Raw genomic sequence first — 8,103 nt, 5'->3', positions numbered from 1 at the left:
AAAAAAAAAAAAAAAAAATCAATACTCATTGTAGAAAACTTGGACAATAAAGGAAAACATGCCTAAGAGAAAAATATTATTTCCTTTATTCTTGTGCATATAAACATAATTCCACCACCCAGAGCTAACTACAAGTAGCATTTTCCCTCATTCTGTGGGTGGTATTTTGTATAGTTGAGTTTATACTGTAAATGAATTCATAGCTATTTTTTACTTTTAGCCTATTATAATTGCTTTTAATGACAAAAATATCTTTACATAAATAAGTAGATTATTATTTACCCAAACATTCTCCCATAATCGGGCACTGTATTTTTTCCTTCCAGTTTTAAATGATTCTGTAATTAGCATTTTTGTGCATAAATCTTTGTATGTATTGTACTTTTGTGTGGTTCACAGAAGAGGATATTATTGATACACATTGCCAAATCGCTTTCTACAAAGATGGTACTAATTCACATCTCCACCAGCAGAGTCTGAGCAGGCCTTAGACCTAGTTGGAGAGACGTTTTGGAAGGAGATGAGTGCAGAGATTTGAAGATTCTGAGGAAGGAAGACCCAGCATCAGGAAACAGGGTGTGAAGCGGTACTGGCCTTTAACACCCCTGCTCTTTATCCACTTAGAACGGGCATCCCCAACGCCCAAGCCACTAACAGGTACAAGTTCGTGGCCTGTTAGAAACCGAGCCACACAGCAGGAGGTGAGTGGCGGGCAGGTGGGTGAGCCAGGCTTCATCTGTTTTTACAGCCAGTCTGCCTCGCTTGCATTACTCCCTGAGCTCCCCTCCTGACAGATTGGTGGCAGCATTTGATTCTCAAAGGAAGGTGAACCCTACTACATGCGAGAGATCTAGGGTGCGCGCTCCTTATGAGAATCTGACGCCTGATGACCTGTCACTGTCTCCCATCACCCCCACATGGGACCAGCTAGTTGCAGGAAAACAAGCTCAGGGCTCGCTCCCACAGATTCTGCATTATGGTGAGTTGTATAATTATCTCAATTTATATTACAATGTAATAATAATAGAAGTAAAGTATACAATAAATGCAGTGCGCTTGAATCAGCCCGAAACCATCCCCCACCACCAGCTGGTCCATGAGAAACTATCTTCCACGAAACCGATCCCTGGTGCCAAAAAGGCTGGGGGGACTCCTGCCTGAGAAATGTGGAATGAAACAAAAGCTGCCCCAAAACAGAAGGAGGATTCTGTTGTCTTGGGCTGCCCCTTCATTTCGGTCTAAGTGTTGGAACTGCTCCAGCCTTGCTAGGTGTGACAAGTCATGAGACCTTAGTTCAGCAGCGAGACAATGATGTAGTTTTACATTTGACTAAGAGTAATAAAGCACTTTTCAAAGACAAGGCAACCCTCCCAGGAAAGATTCTTAGAATTGTCCCCTTCTCTGTGTATGTGCTGTGCAGTGCATGTGTGTGATGGCATTGGTAGTGGGGGTGGGCGGAGGGATGTCAGTTTGAGAACAGTTGCCATTAAGAAGAAATCAACTGATCAAAGGAATTGACGTTGCCATTTTCCTGGGTTTTTGGAGCTTATTTTGTTAGGTTTGGCACACCACAGTGAATTTAGGGCACCATGCTGTGGCCTTTTCATTAATACCTGGGAGGCTGTCTCTAGCCTATGGCACTTAGGAAGAGGAATTAGAAACATATAATTCACCAAGCGTCTAACTTCATATCTTGTAAGACCCCAGTTTTAATTATCCAAGAAAAGCATTTACTTTTCTCTGCCTTTATTTTGTGCTTTGAGTTTTTTTTTTTTTTTTTGGCTTTTCTCTCCCTTCTTGTTCTTCTCTTTAGCTCTCTAGCAATTATGTCTTGATTGCAGGGCACTCCTTTTTCCCTTCCAATACATTCAGGGGCTCCATTTTTATTATTTGTCTTTGCAATAACTATATTCACCTGTTTATGTCTCCTGGCCTTTTTTTTTTTTTAAGCCCAAAGACCAAGTGTGCTTTGCTTAGGTTGTTAGGAAGAAGAAAATGACCTCTTGGTTCCAGGGCAGCAGACCTGGCCATACTGGGATGCCAGCAATGTGAGCTACAGATTGTTTGCAGTAAAAATTGCATCTTTCCACAAAAAGAGTAAGCATCCACTGGGAGGGGATTGGTAGCGTTTACCTTGGGCATGTGAAAACTTTCATTTTGGCAAGGAGCATTGTAATTAACACCACGGACTTTAGAATCAGATAAACCTGAATCGGAGGGCTGGCTCCACTTAATAGCTTATGAACTTGGCAGTGTTTTCTGAGTTTCAGTTAGTTCATCTGTGAAATGGGGATAATGACATTTACCCTATAGGGTGGCTGGAAGGATTATGTGAGATAAATCACATAGACCACTCAGTGCAAGGCCTGGCCTGTGTGCTCCATAAATGTTGGCGGCAGTTATTTTAATTATTTTTTTTTATCATCGTCATTATTTGTTTGACTCATAAAATTTCTCACTTGGCCTATTCTATAGTAAGGATTCTTTTTTTCTTTCTAAGTATAGCCTCTATTTTTCTGGTAATCTCAGCAGATCAAAGTGAGGGAGAAGTCTTTCCTCAGGAACCTGCTAATATTGTGATAAGAATAGCATGTTGGATGTATTTCTCTTCCTTTTGCTGTTGTTTGCGAAACACTGTCTGTTTCCATGGCTTGAGCAATAGTGTTTGATTATAGGGTTAACTGATCCCTAAATGGATAGGGAAGAACATGGAGACACCAGAGAAAATATTTATGAAGGAGAAAGCATCTGAGGCATAAGTATTCATCTAGCTTGTAATGGAATCATTCAGACTAGTCCTTTGAGCTGCCACCTCGATGCCTGGTAAAGAGCTTGCCCATACAATTTCACTCCTACATACTCACTCCTATAAAAACAATAAAATATTAATAATACAAAAGAGTTTTCCTGAAGATGCAGCATGTTACGACAAGTTGTAGGGCATTGACAGCAATTTTGTGAAATACAATTTGAGGCATATCTTTTCAAAAATGCCTGCCCCAAATCTATGTCATGCTTGATTCAAATCTGCTGCTGTGGTCTAACATATCTCCTTGAGTTTTTCCTTCTTATTCCTCTGGTTTCCTTGTGTAATTTCTTCCTTTCCTTTCCTCCTATGATCAATTTCCCACTTGTACAAAGTACCAGATCTCTCCAAAGCTGCTTTCTCCACACTTAGCAAAGCTCTCTATCTTTCTCTTCTGTAACTCTCAAGAGTGGGTGAAAAGCAAGAAGACATTCAAGTTCTCAAGTGATTTTTCTGTGTTTTTTAATTCTCTAGCATCAAAGTCTTGATTCTTAGTTCTTCTGAGTCTTAAACCATTTTAATAGATCAACAGTCCATCCACTTGGGTTTTTTCATCATGTAATGAGCCAAGTAGAGGACAGTAAACCCACTCAGTTGGAACCCAGTGACCTGGGTTGGGTGTCTGATTTCCACGTGGGCAACTGGCCTTGCTGGCTTTGTCATCACAGCCTAGAGAATGGCCCGTTAGTGGCAGGAGGATGACTGAAACTGCTTGTCCTTTGGTAGTAGTGAAATGGGTTCATTTTCACACACAGACTCTAGTGGGTTGGGATGAAATTATTGCCATTTTTATAAATTTAGCAAAGCTAGTTTCTGAATAGCTGGTGGAGAAGGTTGGGCCGTGAGCAGGGTATCATTTATCTTGCGGCTGTGAAACTCTTGGGAAAATGACTTGATGGGCCAGTGGATGTGAAGAGAAGACATCAGACTTAGTACTTACATGGTGTAATGGTTAATATTGAGTGTCAACTTGATTGGATTAAAGGATTCAATATTGATCCTGGGTATGCCTGTGAGGATGTTGCCAAAAGAGAGTAACATTTGAGTCAGTGGGCTGGGGAAGGCAGACCCACCCTTAATCCAGTGGGCACCATCTAATCAGCTGCCAGCAAATGTAAAGCAGGCAGAAAAACGTGAAGAGATGAGACAGGCCCAGCCTCCCAGCCTACGTCTTTCTCCTGTGCTGGATGCTTCCTGCCCTTGAACGTGAGACTCCAAGTTCTTCAGTTTTGGGACTCAGACTGGCTCTCGTTGCTCCTCAGCTTGCAGACAGCCTATTGTGGGACCTTGTGATCCTGTACATTAATACTTAATAACCTCCCCTTTATATATATAATATATAAAACATATAAAAATTATATATATAATATATAAATATTTACCATATAATATATAAATATGTAATACATAATATGTATTTATATATAATATATAAAAATATATATAATATACAAATATATAATATATAAAAATATAAGTTTATATATTATCTCTGGCAGGAGAGAGCTAAAATGCTCTGCATAAAAGGAAAACAGCTGAGGGAATTAGTTGCTGCTATCTGATTATTTGATGGCTAGAGGTGGGAAGTTTGGAGAGAGAGTCTTGAAAATAGTAATACTAACTAACACTTATTGAGGGATTACTGTATCTCAGGGACTGTTGTAAATTCCTATGAGTTGACTCATTGAATACTTGCAACACCACATTACCACACTAGATGATATGATACGTATGTGTGCACATGTATGAGTTTACTGAGTTGAAATCCACTTAACATAAAGTTAACCATTTAAATGAACAATTCAACACCATGCAATACATTCACAACATTGTTCAACCACTACTTCTGTGAGGTGCCAGAATATTTTCATCATCCCCACAAGGAAACCCTGTATTCGTTGTATTAGTGGCTTAAAACAGTGGAAACATATTATCTCACAGTTCTACAGGCTGGAAGTCTGAAATCAAGGTGTCTGTAGGGCCATGCTCCCTGAGCCTCTGAGTAGAATCTTTCCTCGCCTCTTCCTGGCTTCTGGTGTGAACAGCAATCGTGGTGAGCCCTGGCTTCCTGCGGCATCAGTCCAGTCTCTGCCTCCATCTCCCAATGGCGTTCTCTGTGTGTGTGCGCACCTTGTCTTCCCTCTGCCTCTGTTCATCTGTCTCTGTCCAAATTTCCCCTTTTTACAAGGACACCAGTCATATTAGATTAGGGACCACGCTAGTGACCTCATTTTAACTTGATTACCTCCATAAAACCCTATTTCCAAATAATGCCAATTCTGAGGTACTTACGATTAGAATTTCAACACATCTTTTTGGGAGAACATAATTCAACCTACAACACCCATTAAGCAGTTGACTCCTCATTCTGCTCTCCTTTACCCCTGGCAACCACAATCTGCTTCCTGTTTCTGTGGATTTACCTATTCTGGACATGTCATAGAAATGAAAGCATATCACATGTTACCTTTTGTGTCTGGCTTCGTTCAATTAGCTAAACCTTATGTTTTTGAGGTTTCTTCATGGTGTAGCATGTATCACTACTCCATGCCTTTTTAGGGATGAATAATATCATGCTTGTTTTCCAAATGAAGAAACTGAGGCACGTTAAGGTTGAGTAACATGTCCAATATCACATGATGAAGAGATTTCAGGTGAGGGCTCCGAGGGAGAGTCTGTTTCACTCAGAACCCAGCGGCCAGGGACAATGAACTCCTTCTGGTCTAAGTTATAGGTGCTGTCCCTCTGGCCCCACTGTCCATGGCCCGAACCTCTGTCTCTCAGAGATGGTAGAACCACCAGGACACGGAGTCATTGCTTTCACAGGGAAACATGAGATGTCTTAGGTTTGGTGTATGTGAAACACGCATGAGAAATAGAGATCAAAAAGTGCCACTGTGGAGCGCAGACAGAATGGTCTGAATGCTCTCCAGTTGCTACCTCAGTAGTTTGTCGTGTAATATATATTATACATCTATAACCCATGTGTTTACCTTATTGTAATAATACTTTTTTTATTTTTTTCTAATTTTGCTTTGTGCAAAGCCAAATCCCTTTCAGCAGCATTGAGCTAAAAAAAAAAAAAAAAAGTACATGTTTAAGGCTGGGCGCAGTGGCTCATGCCTGTAATCTCAGCACTTTGGGAGGCCGAGGCGGGTGGATCACAAGGCCAGGAGTTCAAGACCAGCCTGGCCAATATAGTGAAATTACGTCTCTTCTAAAAATACAAAAATTAGCCAGGTGAGGTGGTGGGCGCCTGTAGTCCCAGAGGCTGAGGCAGGAGAATCACTTGAACTGGGGAGGCGGAGGTTACGGTGAGCTGAGACTGTGCCACTGCACTCCAGCCTGGTGACAGGGTGACAGAGCAAGACTCTGTCTCAAAAAAAAACAAAAAAAACCAAAAACAAAACAAAACAAAAAGTGCATGTTTCATGTTTCATAAAAAATTAAGTATGAAATAATCTTTTCTCAAGAATGTTGATGATGATGTACAACTTGCAGAAACGCTTGTCAGCATTTCCCATACACTCAGTGGCTGTAGTCATATCACTGGCCACAGGTACACCCAGAAGACAAATTGTTATGAAAAAACGATTTCAAAAACTAGTAGCTATTTTAGGAAGATTATGACTGAGCTGATAATTTAACATGTGCAATTATGTTTATATATCACTCTCGGAAGGATGACTTTTAAGGTAGTGATTTTTTTCTTCTAAATTCATTTTGCTTAATTTTAGTTTCACTCCTTCTTGTGACCATTGGGAAAGAAAAGTGATAGCTACTAACGGAATGTTTCCATCAGTGGAAGAAGAATTTTACAAACAGTTAAATGGTACAGATTTAGATCCATTTCTTCTAGAGAAAACCAGTTCATTTAAATAATGGTTTGATGTTTTTTTTTAGCCCAATTCATGGACTCAAAGGAAAGCTTTTGAAAGTTCATCCTGTCAAAGATATAGCCTCTAACATTGTAATTTGTAACTTTACTTAAAACATTCAACAATTAAGATGGAGGAGGTACTATAAATACAGATTTTCGTGGAGTGCAGAATCATGGGAAAAATAGTGTTATTACTAAATTAAGAAATCTATGGAACAGAAATATATTTGGAATTAGATGTAGTGCGTTCAGAGTTCATAATTGCATCCAAACAAGCTGTGATAGTCTACCAGCAAAATAGAAGCTATAGTTGACAAACATTATAAGTATTTTGATTTATACACAGAGAAACTGAACTACAAAATATTTGTGATAGAGACGATGTTGAATTAAAAAAACGCTGCAGCCTGGTGGTATGTGCTTTTTTCTTCCCCCCGCATGTTCTTAGATTTTAAAAATGTTTGAACCTTTGAAGGATTATTTGTAAATCAGCTCAAGCATCCTACAATATACAATGACCTTTTACTTTAAAAACATGAGGCCTCTAAATTGTGCTTGCTTTTTGTTCAAAACCGATTGGTCATTTTTAATGAAGTCGTCAAGGAATCGTGAGCCGAAAGACTTCAGCTCTTGAAGTTTTTAGGAAAATGTAATTATTGAAAACTAACCTTCTACCTACAAAACCAAAGGATGAACAAATTAGATAAGTTATATTTGAGATTAAACAGTTATGTTATGAAATATCTTGATTTATGGGAAGGATAATTTGATGAAACTTTTATATTTAATTGGATAAATTTATGTTCTATACTGGAATGGAGTAAAATTCAGAGGTCTGTGATTATTAAGCATCTAAATTTGGCAAAACATTAAAAAAAATCCTAAATAGAGACAACTTGTTTGATGAGTTTTGTAAAATCTTTGTGTTTTGTAAAAACACAAAGTTTTTTTTTTTGTTTTGCAAAGTGAGTTTTGTAAAAACTTGTAAAATCTTTGTGAAAGTTTCTCTCAATGGGGACAAAAAGATGGTGCCCGTGAAAAGATCTGAACTGAAATATTAACATACTTCAGGAAAAAAAAAAAAGTAGAACTGGGAATGTCTTCTGTTGACCAGAATTAATTCTTAGTTTACAAGGTGCTGCAGCACTTGTAGAAAGAGTATTTTCTTTATTAAAAATACTATGGTCACCTGAGAAGAGTCAGTTGACAGTATCAATAATTTCAAATTTACAAACTATAAAATTCAACTTTGAAAAAGACTGCAAGTAATTTTATGAAAAAATTACGAATACATATATCACAAATACTTTCTTTAGAAAGATACCAGTGACGGGCCTGGGAGTGGTGGCTCATGCCTGGAATCCCAGCACTTTGGGAGGCTGAGGTAGGTGGATCATCTGAGGTCAGGTGTTCGAGA

This window comes from Mandrillus leucophaeus, unplaced genomic scaffold (genome assembly GCF_000951045.1).
Source record: "Mandrillus leucophaeus isolate KB7577 unplaced genomic scaffold, Mleu.le_1.0 Scaffold82, whole genome shotgun sequence".
NCBI classification, from domain to species: Eukaryota; Metazoa; Chordata; class Mammalia; order Primates; family Cercopithecidae; genus Mandrillus; species Mandrillus leucophaeus.
Note: the sequence above shows the minus strand (reverse complement) of the source record.